Source organism: Melospiza melodia, assembly GCF_035770615.1.
Source record: "Melospiza melodia melodia isolate bMelMel2 chromosome 7 unlocalized genomic scaffold, bMelMel2.pri SUPER_7_unloc_1, whole genome shotgun sequence".
Taxonomy (NCBI): domain Eukaryota; kingdom Metazoa; phylum Chordata; class Aves; order Passeriformes; family Passerellidae; genus Melospiza; species Melospiza melodia.
In genome coordinates, this window is record NW_026948497.1 from 1,261,130 (window position 1) to 1,281,575 (window position 20,446).

The 20,446-nt window shown below is 49.2% G+C and overlaps 1 pseudogene; it reads right to left on the reverse strand.

The window, feature by feature from the left end:
- Positions 1-2,437: 2,437 nt before the first annotated feature.
- LOC134432826 (zinc finger protein 345-like) lies at positions 2,438-19,670 on the reverse strand (annotated as a pseudogene).
- Between the last annotated feature and the right edge of the window lie 776 nt (positions 19,671-20,446).

The following is a 20,446-nucleotide window of genomic DNA, read 5'->3' on the forward strand; positions in this document are numbered from 1 at the left end:
ATGTACCATCTTCTTGAGGGACCCAGCCGGATCCACAAAAGAGAAATAATGACAGGTGTAACTGTCGCAATGCTGCTCGGCCTGGGAGCAGCCGGAACGGCCACAGGTGTCTCAGCCTAGCGACCCAGCACCAAGGACTGTCCCAGCTGCAACAGACCATTGACGAGGACCTGCAAAGGATCGAGAAATCCATCTCCTTTCTAGAGAAGTTGGTCTCCTCACTCTCAGAAGAGGTCCATTGGCGATGCTGTTTCTAACACTCACCTTCGGACCATGCCTGCTGAACAAGCTGGTCTCGTTCGTTCAGAGCCGCCTGGAACGGACCAACATCCAGTTCTTAGGCCGACGACAATTGCTGGAACTCAACCAGGGAACACTGCCAGTCGCAAGATTTTCCGAACTTGTCTGGCAAAAGCTTACTCAGGTTTTCCCAAAACCCCTTTCCCTTGTCAAGTTACAACCTTATACCTCATTTTAGTACGAATGTATATGACTACCTCATTCATTTGTGAAAAGGGGGGGTGAGATGTGGGAGTCAGGGAAAGGCGCTGCGGAAGAAGTCGCGATGTTACGGAAAGGCAGGACCCTCTGTCCCCCGTAGATAAGACCCTCTGTTACTCATAGATAAGAAATTAACATAGGAATGTAGCCTCCCTTAACCGAATACCAGTAACTTTCTATTCCTTACGCAGTACTTTTCCATTCCCTACTAACCATAGATAAGAAGGACAAACCCCCTTTTGACGTAGAGACCCTTTAGACTATAAGACCCCATGAAAAGAAGTAATAAACGCCTTTTGACCGTCCACCACATTGGTGTCTGCGTGTGTCACTGGCCCGAACGGCCCTGGAGGGTGGGCCGTTGTGCTGATCCTCAGAACCAGGTTGCCTGCCTTGATCCAGAAGGCAACACGGTTCTTTGGAGAAAAACTCAGATTTTTAAGGAAAAATTTCCGATTTTTGAAGGAGAAGCATTCCCGGATTTTTTGACCCCACATGACCCCAAATAACGTAAATAACACCCAAATACTCGAAATAAACCCCAAAGAACCCCCAAAAAATCCCAAATACCTGAAAATGCCCCAAATAACCCCAAACAAATGCAAATAACCCCAAAAAAACAAACAAAGAAAACCAAATTAAACCCCAAAACCCCCAAATGATTTCAAGTACGCCGAAAAAAATCCCATATACACCAACATAACTCCCAAGAACCCCAAATAATTCCAAATAAGCCCAAATAAACCCAAACAAACCCAAATAATTCCAAATAAGCCCAAATAAACCCAAACAAACCCAAATACTTCCAAATAAACACAAATAACACCAAATAAACAGAAATAAACCAAGTAAAACCCAAGAAAAATCCCAAGGAGTCCATAAAAAACCCCAACAAACCCTAAATAAACCCCAAAAAACCCCAGTTCCTCACGTCCCCACCCCAAAACAGATCCCGACGAATCAGAACGCGCAGCACTAATGATGATCCACTTGCTGGGCACAAACTCAGAGCACTGGTCCCGCTCAGCGATTTTCAGCCAATCAGCGCCCGGCCCGACTCTGACTCATCACTTGCCAGCCACAGATCAAGGCCTCTCACTGCGGTAAATACTCAAAGACCGCGCGGGGAAATTTCCAGCCAATCAGAGCGTGTCTCGCTGATGACTCATCAGTTGCCAGCAGCGGAATTTGGTGGGGGTGGGGGGAAGGTGACCCTGGGGATGGGCTGGGGACCCCAAATTAATCCAAAATGGGGTCGGGACCCCAAAACGGAACAGGAGGGGCCTGGAGAACCCAAAACCAAGCACAGAGGAGGGGATTGGGGGAACGATCAGAAAGGAGAGAACGGGGAAAAGAGAGTTGGGACCCCAAAATTCAACTGGGAGGGGAATGGGACCCCCAAATTGAGGTTGGAGGGGAATGGGATCCCCAAATAAGGTTTGGAGGGGTATGGGATCCCAAAACTGAGCTGGGACGGGAATGGGACACCCCAAATTTACCTCGGACGGGGAGATGGGTCCCCCAGACCGGATTAAGCCAATTTCGTTCCTGGAATACGTAAAGTAGTTTATGGATACGCAAAAAGTCGATAAATAGGCAACAGGCTGATGTAAGGGGAGAGAGGACCTTCGAGCAAAGGTTGTTATGGCCACCAAGACCCCCCCAGTTATTTTCGGGGACACCCCTTAATTAATCTGGTTTTAATTACATCAGCCTGTTGCATATTCATAGACCCTGATGCATATCCATAAACTAATCTACATATTTCAGGAACTATTTTACATGGCCCAGCCTTAGTGGTGTCTCCTCATTTCAGGAGCCTCCACTGAAATGGAAAATGTAAACCCCCTCTCTTTGATGATGATGATGATAATGATGATGATTATGATTATTATTATATTATTAATTTTGAAATTAAGAGGTTCTCAGGCAAAGATGCGGGAGCAGAAATAACAGTTCTTTATTACGAAAAACTAAAAATACAAATGCAGTACTACAAACAAAAAAAACCAGTGACACAGTCAGAATCCTCTAGGAATCCAGTGAAAAAGGCTGATCCTCTGGGAATCCAGTGGGCAAATATATATTCGCAGGGAATCCAGCGGGAAAAGGTGAACAATCTGGGAATCCAGTGGAAAAAAGTTTGATCCTTTGGGAATCGAGCGGGAAAAGCTTGATCCTCTAGAAATCCAGTGGAGAATGAGGGTGATCCTTCGGAATCCTGTGGGAAAAGGGCTGATCCTTTGGGAATCCATTTCTTATGCCCCAAAGACAGGGCAAAGGCAGAGCCGTGGAGTTTTTATAGGGTATCCCAAGGGTGGAATTGGGGTTTGGGTCAGGGGAGGAGTTCTTAGCAACACAGGAAGGGTGGGATCAAATTCCTGCCTCTTAGCAACAGCAGCACTCCACACAGAACCTGTCCCCAAAACCTAAATTCCCTCTAAAACAACTGAGAAATTATGCAATGTCAGATATATTCGATCAATTTCCTTCGTTTAATCCAGTTTTAGGTGTTTTTAAAGGATGAAGGTGAAGCAGAGGAAAATTAAGGCCAAACCAAAAAGGCGAAGCAGCCAGGTGTGTTCCCAACATGGATCACAGGGAATGTGAGTGACCAGGGCTGTGCCCAAAGTGCCTCCTCCAGTGGGGGATGGAGCTGGAGCAGCACACGAAGCTCTGCCCGCACTCGGGGCACTCGCAGGGCTTCCCTTAGTGGCGCCTCCATTGGTGTTGGGTCAAGTGAGAGCTGCTGGAGAAGCTCTTCCCACACTGGGGACACTCGTAGGGCCTCTCGCCAGTGTGGATGCGCCGGTGGGTGACGAGGGTGGAGTTGTACTTGAATCCCTTCCCGCAGTCGGGACAGCGGAAGGGCCTCTCCTCCCTGTGAATCCGATAGTGCCGGAGGAGATGGGAGCTGGTCGGAAACCTCTTCCTGCATTTATCACACTCGTAGGGCCTCTCCCCAGTGTGGATGCGCTGGTGGGTGATGCGGTGGGAGTTTTGCCTGAATCCCTTCCCGCAGTCGGGGCATTGGAAGGGCCTCTCCTCCCTGTGAATCCGATAGTGCTGGAGGAGATTGGAGCTGGTCTGAAAGCCCTTCCCACACTTGGAACACTTATAGGGCCTCTCCCCAGTGTGGGTCCTCTGGTGCTGGATCAGGCTGGAGCTCTGGCTGAAGCACATCCCACACTCGGAGCACTTGTACGGCCTTTCTCCAGTGTGGATCCTCTGGTGCTTCATCAGGTGGGAGCTCTCTCTGAAGCTCTTCCCACACTCCCCACACTCATAGGGCTTCTCCCCAGTGTGGATCCTCTGGTGCTGGATCAGGTGGGAGCTCTGACTGAAACTCTTCCCACACTCCCCACACTCATAGGGCCGTTCCCCAGTGTGGATACTCTGGTGCCTGATCAGGTTGGAGATCCACCTGAAGCTCTTCCCACATTCCACGCACGTGTGGGGCTTCTCCCCATCATGGAGCTGCTCATGGAGCACCAGCTCCAAGCTCTGGCTCCATCTCCGGCCGCCTTCCCGGCCCAGGCTGGCTCTTTCCCCCTCAGATCCCCGCCGGCTGCGTTTGCAGCCCCTCCTCGTGCGGCATCTCCGGGGCTTTTCCTCCCCGTTGGCTTCCTGTGCCGTGGAGCCGCTCAAAACGGCCTCTTCCACCAGGTTCTGCCGCGGGCATTTGTCCTCCCTGCTCTCCATGCTCAGCTCCTGCTCTGGGGGAGGAAGGACAAGGACAGGATGGGATTTGCCTCCGTGCCACAGGCAAGGGCAAGGAGATCCCCCCAGGGCTGAGCTGCAGCCGGGGGTGTGCTGGGCTGGGAGATGGAGCAGCACAGAGGGGAAAGGGGCACTGACTTCCTCCTCACCTGCCTCAGTGTCCCGGGGCACCTTCCTCTTCCTCGCAGCCTCCCTGGGGTTGGCAATGGGAAATCCTGGTTTGGGGAAAACAAGGCATGAGAGCATTTGTAGGACTGTCGGGGGGTAGGACGGTCAGGACGGATGGAGACGAGAGATCTCTGCAGCCAGGTCGTGGAACTTGCGGTTTATTGCAAAGGGCCTGGGTGCAGGGCCCTGCTTGGAGCTGCCAGGAACAGCTCGGAGCAGGCCCGAAAGAAGAGAGGGGTAGAGAGGATGAGAGGGTAAGAGAGTAAGAGGAGAAGAGCGTAAGAGAGTAAGGGTCTCGTTACAATACAATGAATCTTCTTCTGTGTTGAATACTCTATTTCTCACCAACCAATCTAGTACAACATACAAATCCTATAGCATTTGCATACAGCCTGTAAAAATCATTACATCACCATTCTGTGTTACATTTTAAACCCTAAAAACTCCTCTTTGGACTCCTTCTGCCAAGCTGTAGGGTCTGCTGTGACCCTTGGATCTGTCTGCGAGCAGAGGGAATTGTTTCATCAAAAGGGGATTACCTTCATTTGGGCCACACCATTGTTTTCCAGTTGTTCACTAACTGACGTATCTCAGAGCTTGCTTTCATTTCAGTCTTCCTTATACTTTCTATATTCTCAAAGTCTTTTGCAAGACAATCATATTTATAAGGCTTTCCTGTTTCATCTTCATCAACACACACTGAGTTTGAAGGTCGCTCTGCCCAAGTCCATCTGTACAAGTCACTGGCCATCTGGGCTCCACAAAAACCTCCCAAACACCCAGATTCAGGCCTGAAAAAGCCTCCCAGGAGTTCCCCGTCCCTGGTCCTTCCCCTCTGGTGTTCGGAGGTTCCCCCCTGTCCCAGCTGTTGGGGGTCACGCTGGGATTGGGGGTCCCCGTTGTGCCCGGTGCCTGCCCTGCCCAGGCTGCTGGCAGTCCCAGAAATGCCAAAAGCTCCCGCTGCTTCCCTCTCCCCATTTCGGGATGCCAGGACTGTTTGGGTTCCCGGGCTCCCTTCTCCCCTCATTCTCTGCTTTGGGCTGTGAATGAGACAAGGGCTGGTTGTGCCAGACCTACCAAGTGAGTGCTGGAGTCTCCCACGCTGCGTTTCCAACTTTCCTCGAGGGAAGCAGCCAGTAAAGAGACACAGTGAGTGATAAGAGGAGTGAGAGAATCCCCCGGGGTAACTGGGACTGGGTCTCAGAGAGGGGCTGGACCCCTCGGAGGAAGGGAGCAGAGGAGTTTCCGAGCCCAATCCACTAGGAAATGGGACAAAAGGGGCTCTTAAAATTTCTGTTGGTTTGAGGGATAAGAGAGCCCAAGAGCATCCAGAATGAAAACCTGCTGGGTTGAGGAATTAACATTCCAAGAGCATCCACGGCTGAGCCAAATTCTGCCGGATTGAGGATATGCTCAAGAACATCTGGGATGGGGCAGCACAGCTGGGTTGAGGGATATCCAAGAGCACGGGGACTGGCCAGAAACACCTAAACTTGTAATAGGTGATGTGAAAGTGTAGTATATGGTAGAGATAATTCATGCTATTAATGCATAAAATATTGTAAAATCCACATTATGTCTTTTGACCACCCTGGCAGGGAACACAAATCAGCCTCACAGGTGAACGACACCGAAGGCAGCAGAGTCAGGGCCCTCCCAGGAGGCCCGGAGATACTGAGACCCAGAGGCCACCCCAAGGTGAGGGGAGGCCACAGGGACCCGCGATTCTCTGTCAACAGGGATCCACTCTGTGTCCTGAGGGTGGGAAAGAATATGTGGAAGAGAATGGGAAATAAAACTGAGTGAACGTAGACAAATGAAAGTAAAGGTAATGTAGATTCTCTATTTTAAGCTTCACTATATCTCCTTGGAGGGAGATGTATTGTACTGAAAGTAGTGTGAGAAAAAGATTTTTTATTTTTGTGTGTGTAGTTGAAAGAAAAGTGGTATTTAGGTTGTTAGTGAAAGTGAAAAACAGAGGCAGAAGATGAATAGATAAGATCTTGAAAAATGAGACAGAAAAGCAGTAAGTTAGATACAGGGAAAAAAAAGAAAATAAAATAGTCCTTTGGGAGTTATGTTAGCTAACAGAGATACACCTCCTTGCAAAAGGAGAAAATACAGGGTATGTAGTAGTCGATCGGAAAAACATGCAAACTATGGAAAAAGGGAAATTAACCTTAAACTAGTAAGCTCAAACTTGTGAATTATATACTTTAAAAAGAGCACTAGAATATTTAACACAAAATAAAGGAACGGTATATTCTGATTCAAGGTATGCCTTTAGAATAGTACATACCTGTAAAAAAATTTGGAAAGGAAGAAGATTATTTAATTCAAGAAGAAAAGGACTAGTACATGAGGAACTTATTTTAGAGGCATTACAATCAACTAAAAGAGATAGCTATAGTACATATTAGGGAACTCCAAAAGGGAACGACCCCAGAAAGAAGAGGAAATAATCTGGCAGATCACAAAGCTAAGGATGCAGCAGAAAATGGAGCTGAAAGAGTTATGTTAATATTAACTCCAAATGAGGAAAAACTGGAAATTCCAAAGTTTAGGGAAGCCGAGAAAAAAGAATTAAACAAGACAGGAAGTGAACAAGATAAATCAGGGAAATGGAAACTTCTTGATGGAAGACAATTACTTAATAAAATGTGCTTCTAGGAAAATATTAGAAGACATGCATCAGAAAACACACTGGGGTATTCAAGCTTTCTGTGATCATTTTTTAAGGAATTATGGGTGCACTGGGATTTTTGGATTTAGGATTTATCCTTAATTTGCCAAAGGATAAATAAAAAGGTGATGAGAAAAACAACATTAAGAGGCCCTGAGTTAGCTTGTTGGCCATTTCAACTATCCATGCAGAAGTTTAGATTTGTTAGGTTGTGGATTTATTTGTAAAAAAACCCCATTTAATCTAGAAGAAAGAGAATATACCATATGTTAGACAGGAGATTTTAGGAGAATAAAAATCTTTGAAGCTCCACCTGCCCCGGCGCTGTTGCTCAATTTGTGTGCCCTGCTCCCACTGCCTCGCCCGCGGCCGCTCTGCCGGCCATGCTGGGGAAGATGGGGGTTGCTCTGTCCTGCCGCCTGCTCCGAGGTCACCGCGCCGACCCCACCCAGGGGGGGTCCCAGCCATCCCATCCCCGGCTGCCCTGGCCGTGCCACCTGCGCTGGGCACCGCCGCTGCTGCCGGGCTCTCCCACCTGCCTTTGCTCTGCCGGCAGCTGCCGGATCAGCCGCCATCAGCCATGTGGGGGCTACCCACGCTCCGGGCTTGGGCTCCACGGGAAGATCCCCCTCTGCCGATTCCAGCAGCCGACCCTGCCCACACTCCCACCGAGCCTCGGCGGGATATCCTCTCCTGACCTCATCCTGCTCTGAGTTACGTCCCCTTGGTAACCACAGCTCCAGCTGTTCAGGGAAACTCTCTCTCTCTTTACAGGAAGCACCTTATTGAAACACTAGGAGCTCAGTTAAAAGGCAGCCTTCTCCAAATTCTTTCTCAAAACACGGGACAAAGGCCATAGAAGGTAAAAAAGTGAAAGAGTTAGATGAAGGGATTGCTCTATTTCCGTTCAGAGAGGTTCCCATGGGAGGGATGCACTGCCCCGCCCCACGGGACCCACCAGCGCCCCTGCCGGCCGTGCCCGGAACTGCACCCAAGGGCAAAGCGCCACAGCCCAAAGGCCGGGACTGGGTCCGGGCTCTGTTTGCTGTCAGTGCCGCAGCTGTTGGTGTTTGTTTGCTTTATTATACACACTAGTAAAGAACTGGTATTCCTATTCCCATATCTTTGCCTGAGAGCCCCTTGATTTCACTAGTCTAAAAATTAAGATGGACGGGGTTTGCATTCTCCATTCCAAGAGAGGCTTTTTCTGCCTTCCCGAGCAGACACCTCTCTTGTAAAGCAAGATGACTCAAACTGCTGTAGGCAAAGAGATGACAAAGGAAAAGTGGGGGAAAAAACCCAACAGAAAGAAAAAAGCATCTTATGTATTGGTCCAAACGTGAAAAGGATGGGAATGGGACACGGTTTTGTGGCTCCCTGGCAGAAAATGGGTTAAAGGAATGCTGTTTCTCCTCTGATGTGCTACAGGAACTCTCATGTTTTTACCAGGCTCCACACCTTGATAGTGCAGCTCATTCAGCAGCTGAGTGAGGGGTCAGGGACTTGTAGATAAGGAAGTAACGGGCGAAACCACCAGCTTCAATAACTGTTCCTAACACACACTGCTGCTCAGACAAAGTGAAGCTTAATTTCTGAAGTTCCAAAAGAAAAAAGACTTAACAGACCCATGAATATCGGCTGTTATGCAAAAGTGGGGATGCACATTAACGAGGACATGCAGTTGGCGGATCGGGAGGTCTGAACCTACCAAGCACCTCAGCCAGTGGGCAAAGGGAGAGGGAGATGAGGCCGGGAAAATGAGGATAAAAAGGAGGCTGCGAACTACAACAATGGCAGAGACCGCACGGCAAATGCCCCACGGCCTCTCCCTCTGCTCAGCAATAAAGTCACTTTTACAGGACTCCTCTGTCTCCTCTGCGCACAGAAACCTCCGGCCACGGCAATTTCCCCGCACAGCCCCGAGCACGGGGCAGCCCCCTCTGTCCCAGCCACAGCAACCGGGCCGAGCCAGCGCTGCGCCGGCAGCGGCTCCTGCCGAGGCAGCGGCCGCAAGGAGACCGCGGGCAGCCGCTCCCGCAGCGCCCTCACGCCAGCGGCAGCACGGGGCGGACATGGCACAACGAACCCGCCCGAGCCCCCTGCCGCCCCCGAGGCCCGCAGCCAGCTCCGAGACCCCGCACAACCCAGCGCGGCTCGCACCTGCGCTGCGGCCGCCTCCGAGCTCCGCCGCCGCCTCACCGCGCTCCGGCCGCTGCCGCCGCGCTCACGGCACCGCACACGCGCTCCGACAATGGCGCCGCTGCCCAGCCACGGCCGCCCTCAGCCCGCCACCGAGACCCTGCTCCGCCCCGCTCCCACCAATCAGCGCGCCACAACCACGACTGACGGCACCATCGCCCAATCCCAGCCAGGGGCGGGCTCTGCACACGGCACAGCCCCGCCCCGCGCTCTCAGGGCGCCCCGGGCTGCGTGAGGGCAGAGCCGGAGCTGAGGAACAGCCCTGGAACGGGCCCGGGCCCGAGGGGATTGAGGTGAAAACACAAACAAACTTCTCCGCACCTCCCGCCACGGCTTTCCCGGCACTGCGGCTCCGGTGGCTCCGGCTCAGCCGGAAGCCCTGGAGCCTGATTTCTCCTACCCCTAATTAGGAGCATCATTGCATCGCTTATTTCCCCCAAAAAGGAAAAAACACCCCAAACCCCTGTGGATGTCTGGGGGAGGGGAGAGATTTCTGACAGAAAACTCCAAAAACTCAGAGCAGGATAATGGGAAGTAAGTGAAGGCCCTTATACCCAGCTTTCCCCCACGCCTCCCTCCTTCCAGCTGCACCTCCTACCCCGGCAGTGCCGCAGACAGGGAATGGGGCCGGGCTCAGTTCATGCCCCGGGGCTTCTCCCTCTGCTCAGGGACAGGAGTCGTTCCCCTGCTGCACCCTGGGCTCTCTCCCACCGGAGACTTCTCCAAGCTGAGTCCGTCCCATGGGGCACAGCCCCCTCCAAGTGCTGCAGCGTGGGTCACTGTGCCCCGGGGTCAGTCCTGCCAGGACAGGCTGCTCCAGTGCTGGGCACGGAGGTTCAGGGACATGACACTATGACCAACATGATCCAGTGAAGGCAAATTTATTATTTTTTAGTACTCAAAGAATAAACAATAACTTCCTGGCACTGATCCCAAAATATCCAATTCCTGTGGTTCCTTACTTGTAATATTTAAACCTTGAGTGATTGTAAATGCCTGAGCTCCTAAAGGATTTCTAGGGACTTTTTGTTTTTCACACCAAATTTCTGTGATCATCCCATTTTGATTAGTACACCAATTTGACCAGGCCTTACTTAAGTTGCCATAAATTTCAGCTCTGGTCCAATTTCCAAATTCTTCCACTGAGTCTAAGGGAATTCCAATTAAACAGGTGCAAAATGGATCCGAAGGTGTAGCTGGTGATAAGCAGAAAGGTTCTTGCCCTGTTCTGTTAGCCCATGTAACCCACGTGTTAGCTCGCTGCTCTATATTGTACACACCCTGCTTTTCCCTAATCACTGCACTGAGCAACATTGTCAATATTTGCCAGACTGCTGCCATTGTTGCAGTTGTTGTCCATCACGCCTGCGCTTTGCCCAAATTGCTTTAGCCCGTTCCCACTCAGAATCTCTAAAGTGATGTATTTGTGGTATTGCTATTCCTAGTCCACATTCAGTAGCTAATATCTTGCTTTCTAGTACAATTTGGTTTACTATAGCAATTAAAGCAAGGTTAAACTGCACCCATAGTAACGATCTTCGCTCATATACTTCTATCAAAGATACATCCTGGAGAAAACTCTGATATCCTCCTGAGTTACGCCCTAAAAATTTAGTGAATGCCATTCTTGGGGTAATAGTGTTAAGTGTGTAAGACCACTTATTGCATATTAGGTTAATAGGCCTAAATTTTTGCTTTTTCCCCTCAAACCACTGCTAAATTATGTTCTTGACGAACTTGTCGCCAAGTTTTCAAGCTACACTTTATACAATGAACCTTAAGCCATGGCTTACATGCACAGCCATGCAGATAACAAGCACTTTCTATCTGATTTACAACTTGTGATGAAAGTGAAGGTAAAAGAAGTCTGTGTATATCTAACCCATGTGTATTAAGCCTATGTTGAGTTGCTAGTACTACCTCAGCATACTCCAGCAAACTTGGTAGATATTCCCACCGTTGTTCAGCTGTCAGGTGTTGAAAAATCAGATTCAGGGCTGTCTGGAATCGGTGCTTTTGCGATTCTCCACCTCTGGGCACTGTTGCAGTGTGTTGTAATGTCCTGTTTTAAACTTCCGGGTCCCTTCCCCAGGTGTGCCAATACTTCTCTTCCCCTTCCCTCTCGCCCCCTTGCTGAGTGAGTTCTGTCAATCAGTTTTAACATTCCAGCAGAGCCATCGTGTGGTTGGTCAGGTTCAAAAGATGCCCCTATGCCCAGAGGTCATTGGCCTGTCTGGGTGTCATCCTCCCCAGAGACCCTGCCCCTCCCACCTGGTTAGTGGCTCACCTGTCCCAGAGCTTAAAAGGCGAATCAAGCCATGTGGTCGGGATTCTGTTGGAGCTGTTACTACGATTCAGACCTCTGTGACCATGGAATAAAGCCCTGGATATAATCCTCCGGCAGAATCCGTCTCCTTTCTCCTCACCACAGCCTGAAGCCATTCCTTCTGAGGTAAACAAAGCTCCTAACAAGCCTGGACTTGTTCACTGCCCAGCTGCAATCTCCAGCAAGCTAAAGGTATCTCTGGGGGGATACACCACAAGCTGCTGCCTTTGGCCCAACAGCAAGGGTCAGACTGGCCCAGGCACAATCTACCTGGTAATATTGGGATTCATATTCCAATAGGGCACAACATGGGTTGGTGACAATGGTTTCAGATAGGGCTTCATCCACTTGGCTGGAATCCAACAAATGCCTTTATCTGTAAGTAAGCATATATAACTTCTTCCTATTAATTTTACTGTAGCTGGTCCTTCCCACACCCCTGTTTCTGGACTTTTGAACATAGCCTGAATGCCATCAGGCAATTTTTCCCTTGGATTATGTGTGAGGGCATGATGCACAAGAATAGGTGGATCTTCCCTAGCTCCTGTTGTTCTAAGGTAATTAAGCACAAAAATGGCATTAGCTTTTTTTCCTCGGGATAACCCTGTAGTTCCCCCCTTTTGTTTTTGCAGCATGCCCTTGAGCGTCTGATGGGCATGCTCAATAATTGCATGACCAGTAGGATTGTGAGGAATACCAGTGTCATGTCAAATACCCCATAAATTACAGAAATATTTGAATCTTAAGGAACAGTAAGCAGGACCGTTGCCAGTCCTAATTGCTAAGGGGATACTTAATATGGCAAAGCAATTGTACAAATGTTTCTCTACATGACGTGCTGTCTCACCTGTTAAGGGAGTAACCCACATAACACAAAAATAGATATCAATGCAATCATGTACAAACATTTTCTGACTAAATTCTGCTACAGGAGTTACATCCATTTGCTACAATTGCAAGGGTTGAGTAACCCTAGGGTTAACACCAGTGAATAAACCAATGCCATGTCGTTGACAATCAGGACAGGATCACACAATACCCGAAGCCTCAGTAAGGGGAATACCAAATTATTTAATTAACGTTTTTGCAGATTGATGAAGAAATGCATGGGAAGTTTTAGCTTGCTTAATTTATCAGAGTTTGGCATTGGCCAGACAGTGGCTACCAACTGATCAGCTCGAGCATTACCTTCAGAGAGACCAGGGAGAGCTTGATGACTACAAACATAAATAATAAAGTATTCCTGCCATCGTTGATTTAGGTTTTTAAGCAATCAGCTTAAAAGGGAATACAAATGCTCATTACTCACCTTATTAAGTACTGCTCTTTCTAGGCATTGGACACAGCCAACTACATAAAGCGAACCAGAACCAATGTTAATGGCCTCATTGTTTCAATTTTCAAAAGCCCAAATCACAGCTTTCAATTCTATTGTCTGCAACATATCTTTTACCTCTCCAAAAATGACATGCTTTTTCCACACTTTGTCTTGCTGCCAGGTGCAGACAGCCCTTTTTGACCTTTTATCTGCATCTGTAAATGCTGTCTGCCCAGACACCAACAGTCAGATCTCCAGGGTCTTCCTCCAGACACTGATGCTCCAATAAAGATGATAACACCCGGTGCCGTGGATAAATATCGTGAACTTTACCACCATATCCAGCCAAAGCTATCTGTAAAGAAACAGAATGCCTAATCCCCCATTCAAGATACCAGTTAGCCAATGGTACTACAATTGCATATGGTTCGTGTCCCCAGATTTCCAATATTCTCCCTCTGCCCTTCATAATCAAATGAGCAAAGAGTTCCAGTTGAGTGGTAATAGTTCTAGATTGTTTTACAGGTAAAAATACCCATTCCAAAATAACTTAAGGATTAGCTTGAGTTTTAACCCATTGACAAATCAAGGCGAAAGGATGCTTGGCATAATTGTCACTCTCTTTGCTCTGACTGATGATCACTAACTGAACTGGATCATCCTCGATCAGAGGATGTGCATGCCATGTAGCAACCTTTGTGGCAATGTGATCCTAAAAAGGCTGTCTAACAATGGTAGCTTTTAACTGGCTTAACAGGTCCCTACCAAGGAAACCTAGTAAAGTGCCAGGAGTTTGCATGACATAAGGCCTTGTAGACACATTCACTCCATCTGGGAAAGTAAAAGTAATTACTTCCCTGCTCATCTGAGTTTCCTGAGTCCCTCCAATACCTGCAATGCCTAAAGCAGGATCAACCAATGCCCAGTTTTTTGGCCATATTGTGTTTGAAATGATGGTTACATCTGCTCCAGTGTCAATTATGAGTTTCTCAGTAATAGAATCACCATTAGGATGTGTCAAGGTTACCTGTTTGGTTTACCTCTTGTGATGTCCATGGCCCAATATACTTCTGGTTTACCTGTGGAACCAAAGCTTCCTGTTCCCCATTTCTTGTAGTCTGTACAGGGGACACAAGACTTAAAAGGAACAAGCTGAGCAATTCATGAACCTTTTGGAATAGATACAGGAGGGAAAAATGTTCTAATCATAATTTTAACAACCCCTTGATAGTCTGCATCAATAACCCCAGGAATTACATCCAATCCCTTTTTACTGGCAGATGATCTCCCTAACAGACAAGTACTCAGCCCATCGCCCAAGAGTCCTTTTACATTGGTATCTATCAGGTGCACAGCAGAGTCCGTGATGGTCACGTCTACTGCGATTTCCACGTCCACCCCGGCGCTTCCAGAGTTGATGATGTGAGTGAGCAAAGCCCTCCTCCTCCTCCATGGGAGGCTGAGCTATCCAGGCAGCTCTCCGTACTTGTTTTGTGATGCCTGGAGAGAAGGCACTCCGAGACCCATTTCCCCGGAACCAACATTCTTTAGTATTGTGGTTATCTTTTTTGCAGATAGAACAAAATTTTTTCACAGTTGTAGAGCAACACTGACTCCCAACATGTCCGATTTTATCACATCCAAAGCACTTAATGTTCTTTCCTTCGGCTCTCTTTTGCAGTTTAGAAAGCAATGGTTTTACCACATCCTCTACTGCAGCAGCTACATGGGCTGCTTTTTGTGTCTCTGTAGTTCTAGCCATAAGTTCCAGCTTTTCTGTAACATCAGGTCCCTTCCTTAATGTTCCCAAAATCTGCTGAGTTTTATCATTAGCAGAGTCAAAAGCAAACATATTAAACAATTTTACTTTTGTGTCTGTATCTAAATCAGGATGATCATAGATAGCTTCATGCAATCTGTTTACAAATATATCAAAGCCCTCATTCCCTCCTTGGCGAATCTGTGTCAAAGACTTAATGCATAACCCATCTGGAAGTGCAAGGACAGCATTATGTGCTGGTTGTTGGCTCATCTGTAAGACCTGATCAATGCTCCCGGCCTGGGCAGTGGCAGCAGCCCAGGGCCCTTTGCCAAGGAACTGTTGTGCTGTTAAACCACGCAGAGGATCACCCTGCACTCTAGGTCTTGCTGCTTCCTGAGCACACTTTTCCTCACGGCTTTTATGGAACATCACCTGCTGACAGGGTGGCATTATAAGTCTTATCAGGGTATACACATCAGCCGGAATTAATGTGTTAGATGTAAAAATATACTGCAGAAGTGACTGTGCAAGTTGGGATTTTAAACCAAATTGTGAAATTACAGCTCTTAACCTTTCTAAAATCTTCCAATAGAAACGTTCCCAAACTCTACCTGCAGCATTAGTCACTACAGGAAAAGCCTATACATCATTTGAGAGAAAAGTCCCTTCTACAATAGCTTCTGTAATAACTCCCTTCCATTTTGTTTCTGAGCTGCTTCTATTTCAGGGTCACATTCCTATTCTAATTCCACATTTTTTACAGCATGAGAAGGAGAATTTCTTTTAACCGTCTCGAATGCTGGCTCAGAGACAAACTGGGAGGGTGGTAACCACTTTCCTTGTTGTCTGTCTGAACCTACTATCATTGGCAAGTCCATTTTCTCAAAAGAATAGTCTCTTTTGGGGACAACTGAATCCTTCTGTTGAATTACTAATTTTTGCAAATTGTCCACTAAAGATTTTAAATCCTCTTCAATAGAAGTATTATTCATAATAACATCTCCTTCCTTACCCTTTTCACATACAGCATGTTTAGTTTCTAAGTTACTGTTACCAACAGTTTCTTCACTCCGAGTACAACTGTTCTTTGTTCTGCAGGCTTATCCCCCTGAAGAGGTTTTTTCACTCTGAGCACAACTGACCTTTGTCTGACAGCCCAACCCCCCTGAAGAGGCAGCAGCTTCCTCTTTCTCGCTCTGAGCTGGAGGAGCAGTCGGTGCAATGCTCGATTCTGAGCTGAGGGGTTGTGGGCTGCGTGAGGGAATATCTAAGGTGGTAGAAAACAGCTGCTGAACTGAATTTGCCGGAAATGCCTGAGGCTGTTCTGACGCAGAGGCAAGGGCTGCAGCAGCTTTCCTCTCTGCCTTTGAGCTTGCAACACCTCTATGATAATTTTCTACAAAGTAGAATATGTAGACACCTCTTTTGCCTCACTCCTGCCAGATGCAATACAGTCCCACAGCTTCTCATGTCGAAATCTGAAAAGCAACCTGTGCTCCTGCTATGAGATTATGGTCCCAAGCCCATTGCAATAGTCCCTCCAAATTGGAGGCATCATACTTTTGTTCTCTCTTAGAGAGGATGTGTTGGAGGAGTTTCTGAACACCTTCCGTTTCATGTTCAGACCCCATCTCCTCCCCGGCCGCTCACCTTGATCAGGGTGAGATTCAAGTCATCTACGATTGGAGCTCCAGTAACCTTTCCTTCTCCCCGGGGCAGTGAGGATACTTTACACCGGCTGCTCCGCTCCTCGAGGGTTGGCTCTGATCCCTGCACATCAGCCAAATTGCCGACCTCGAATCCCTTTAGTGCTGCGACATTGGGCCTGCCCGCGTTCTCCACCAGAAATGCAGGGTGTGGAGGTTCAGGGACAACACACCATGACCAATATGATCCAGTGAGCCAAAATTATTATCCTTAAAAAGACTATATTTATAATAAATCTCTACTGTCCACGCATCTCTAGCTAATACATGATTGGTTAATCCTAGCTGTTCACACATCTAAATTAGAATGCTGATGGGATCACCAAATTTTTTACGCGTCTTGCTGTGCTTGTCTCGCCCACCCATGGCTCACTTTTTTCTGACTTTCCCAAACTTGCTGACAAACTTGCTGAGTCCTGAAGATTCTTCTTCTTGTATCGCTTTCAAGGATATACCGACCTCATTTCTGAATATGTCCATTATTCATTGTTTGTGAACACGTCCATTGTCCATTATTACAAGCAGGCTGGATTGTGCATCGGCTGAATATGGCCATTGTCTAACAAAAACTCCTCAATCTGCAAAAAACTCTCAACAGTCGTGGTCACCAGAAGTGTTCTGTCCCAAGCCAATAAACAGGATCCTCGTTCCCACGTGGAGAAGAGCGCTTCTCGTCTTTTATCTCCGTCTCTGCAATTCCGTGTGGGCTAGAGTCCAGAGCTAGCCAGATTTGGACTCATATAAAGCACAGAGACCAAGGGATTACTGCATCCCCCCATGTCCCCATTCCCATCCATGACCGTATGTCCCCATGCTGCTCTCCATGACTGTGTATTACCATAACCACATGCATATCTTAATTTAATGTCTTTGTTTTTACTCCAATATCAGACATTTTAAAGGGATGAAGAGAAACTAAAATAAAATCAAGGCCAAAAGAAAAGGAATTCTGTGTCCATGCTGGCAGAGAACCTATGTGGCTTGGTGGGAGGGAAGAACATTTTTTGGTGAGGTTCCCACCCCACTGTCTCAAAAATCTTGTTTTTTTCCCCACTTTTTCATCATTTGGCTGCCAAAGACACCTTTGGGCAATAGGAAATCAAAATCGTGGCACCCCTGAAATTGGAAAAGATCTCCAAGACCATTCAGTATTCCTTGATGCCACCAGAAGATAGGATTGAATGCAAAAGATTTTACGGGTTTGAAAGTCAACAAATCCGCTCTCCTCAAGGAATTCCCATTGTTGGTCTGCATCCCAATGGATGTTCCTGCCCCTGTAGACATCCACATGCCCACGGGGAGCCAGGAAGATGTGGAGCCACCCAGCCAGGTGTCTTCCCAACACAGATCAGCAGGACCATGGATCACCAGGTCTCTGCCCAATGAGGGTCACTGGGGATCATCCAACACACATTCTCCCATGGGGGAAGGAGTTGGAGGAGTGCATGAAGCTCTTCCTGAACTCGGGGTATTCACAGGGCTTCCCTCAGAGGTGCCTCCGTTGGCGTTTGGTCAAGATTGAGCTCTGTGAGAAGCTCTTCCCACACTCCCCACACTTGTAGGGCCTCTCCCCGGTGTGGATACGCTGGTGGATGGTGAGTTTGGAGTTTTGCTGGAAACCCTTCCCGCAGTCAGGGCAGCAGAAGGGCCTCTCCTCTTTATGACTCCGCTGATGTACGAGGAGACTGGAGCTGGTCTGAAACCTCTTCCCACACTCAGAACACTTGTAGGGCTTCTCCCCAGAGTGAACACGCTGGTGGTGTTTTCTCAGCTCAGTGTGCCACCCATAGCTCTTCCCACATTCCAAGCAGGTGTAGGGCCGTTCCCCCTTGTGGATCACCTGGTGCCGAATCAGGGCCCAGCTTTCTCTGAAGCTCCTCCCACATTCCCCACACTTGTAGGGCTTTTCCCCAGAGTGGATCTTCTGGTGTTTTGTCAGCAGGCACTTCATGCTGAAGCTCTTCCCACACTCCCCACACTCATAGGGCTTTTCCCCAGTGTGGATCCTCTCATGTTTCCTCAGGCCAAAGCTGTATCTAAAGCTCTTCCCACATTGCACACATTCATAGGGCTTTCCTCCTGTGTGGATCCTCTGGTGTTGCATAAGGTGGCCCTTCTGGCTGAAGCTCATCCCACATTCCCCACACTCGTAAGGCCGGTCCCCGCTGTGGATCATCTGGTGTTGCATCAGGCTCCCCCTCTGCCTGAAGCTCATCCCACATTCCCCACACTCAAAGGGCTTTTCCCCAGTGTGGATCCTCTGGTGTTGGATCAGGACAGAGTTGTGGCTGAAGCTCTTCCCACACTCCTCACACTCAAAGCGCCTCTCCCCAGAGTGAATCACCTGGTGCTGTCTCAGGCTGGAGCTCCAGCTGAAACGCTTCCCACACTCCTCACACTCGTAGGGTTGTTCCCCAGTGTGGATCACCTGGTGCTGGATCAGGTCTAAGCTCCGACTAAAACCCTTCCCACATTCCAAGCACTTGTGGGGCTTCTCCCTGCCATGGGGCTTCTCCACCAGCTCTGAGCTCTGGCTGCATCTCCGGCCGCCTTCCTTGCTCAGGGGGGATCTTCCCTCCCCGCAGCTCCCTGGGCTGGGTTTGCTGCCCCTCCTCGTGCGGAATCTCCAGGGCTTTTTCTCCTCCTCCATCCAGCCACGCCCTAGGAATGAAAAATCCTGGTATGGGGAAAAAAACAAGATGAGAGTGCATTGGACTGGGAGCTCCTCCTTGCCCAAGTTCATCTCATTAAGTCATTGGGCATCTTGTGTCTCTAAGAACCTCCAAAACACAAGGATTCAGCAAAAAAGTCCTCCAAACATCAAGACACAGATCAAAAACTTCCCAAACATCAAGATTCAGCAAAAGCCGCCTCCAAAATATAAAGATTCAGCCCCCACAAAAAAACAAAGCACAAAAAAACAAAACAATTAGCCCAATAAAGCTCAGAAACACCAACATTCACCCCCAGGAAAATTGTGTATCCCAATCCTCTGTCACCTGCTGCACGTGGAGGGGGGCCAATGCTCCTGGGGCTGGGGTTGGAGGCTGCAGATACAGGCAGAGGTGGAACCTTGTGCTGCTTCCTCTTCCCCCTCCTGTGTCCTCCTCTTCCTCCTGCTATTCCTCCTTCTCCTGCACAATCTCACCTTTCCTCTCACGTGCATCGTTTGACCCTTTTGTTCCTCAACCCTGCTTCTCTTTCCCTTCTCCTCCTGCCCCAGGCCCAGCACCCACTGCCGGCTCCCTCTTCCCCCCAAACCCACAGCATCCCGCGGCAGGGGCAGGGATGGAGCTGGGGCAGGTCGGGCTGGGGCAGCGCTGGGCTCTCGGCCGCTCCCGCCCGCACTCGATCCCCACTGCAGCTGCTCCCGCCGGGACAGCGCGGGGGGGCCGGGCCTTGGCGCTGCCCCACTCCCACCTCCCCAAATTCCCCTCGCATTTGGACAACAGGGCATGGATGGTGTTGGTGTGCTGCAAAGGCATTGCGTGAAGGGGAGCATGCAGCAATATGGTTAAGGCAAAAAGCTGCAGCAGGAATCTATGTGGGAAGGAAAAGGATGATGGAAAAGCGCAGGAAGAGAAAAATACTGAGGATTGGGATGTTTATCAGCAGGGCCTTAGCCTCAAAACTTGTCAGCTGATTCAGATCTTTTGTATCCCCGGTTTCCAGACCAGGAAAACAAGGAGGTCAGGGTTTCAGGGGGTTTCTCAGTGGGGGGCAGAGGCAGCTCTGGCACCGCGAGCACGGGCTGGGGGCCTGTGGGGAGCTGCGGGGCCGGGCCAGGGCTGTGGGGCAGCCGGGGCTCAGCGCCGGGCGCTGCCTGACCCCACCAGCCCCGGGCAGGGCCGGCAGCGGCCCCCGGCCCCCAGGAGGCTGCGGGACGCCCCGGCCGCTGCCCGGCCCCGTGGAGCTGCCGGCCCTGCCCGCCGGGGGCGCCTTTGGACATTGCGGCAGGACAGGGAGCGGCTCTGGGATACGGGCTGGGGAGGGCACCCTGAGCACAGGGAGGAGGAGCAAGGAACACATGGGAAATGTGGATTGTACATTTTAGCAAGGAGAT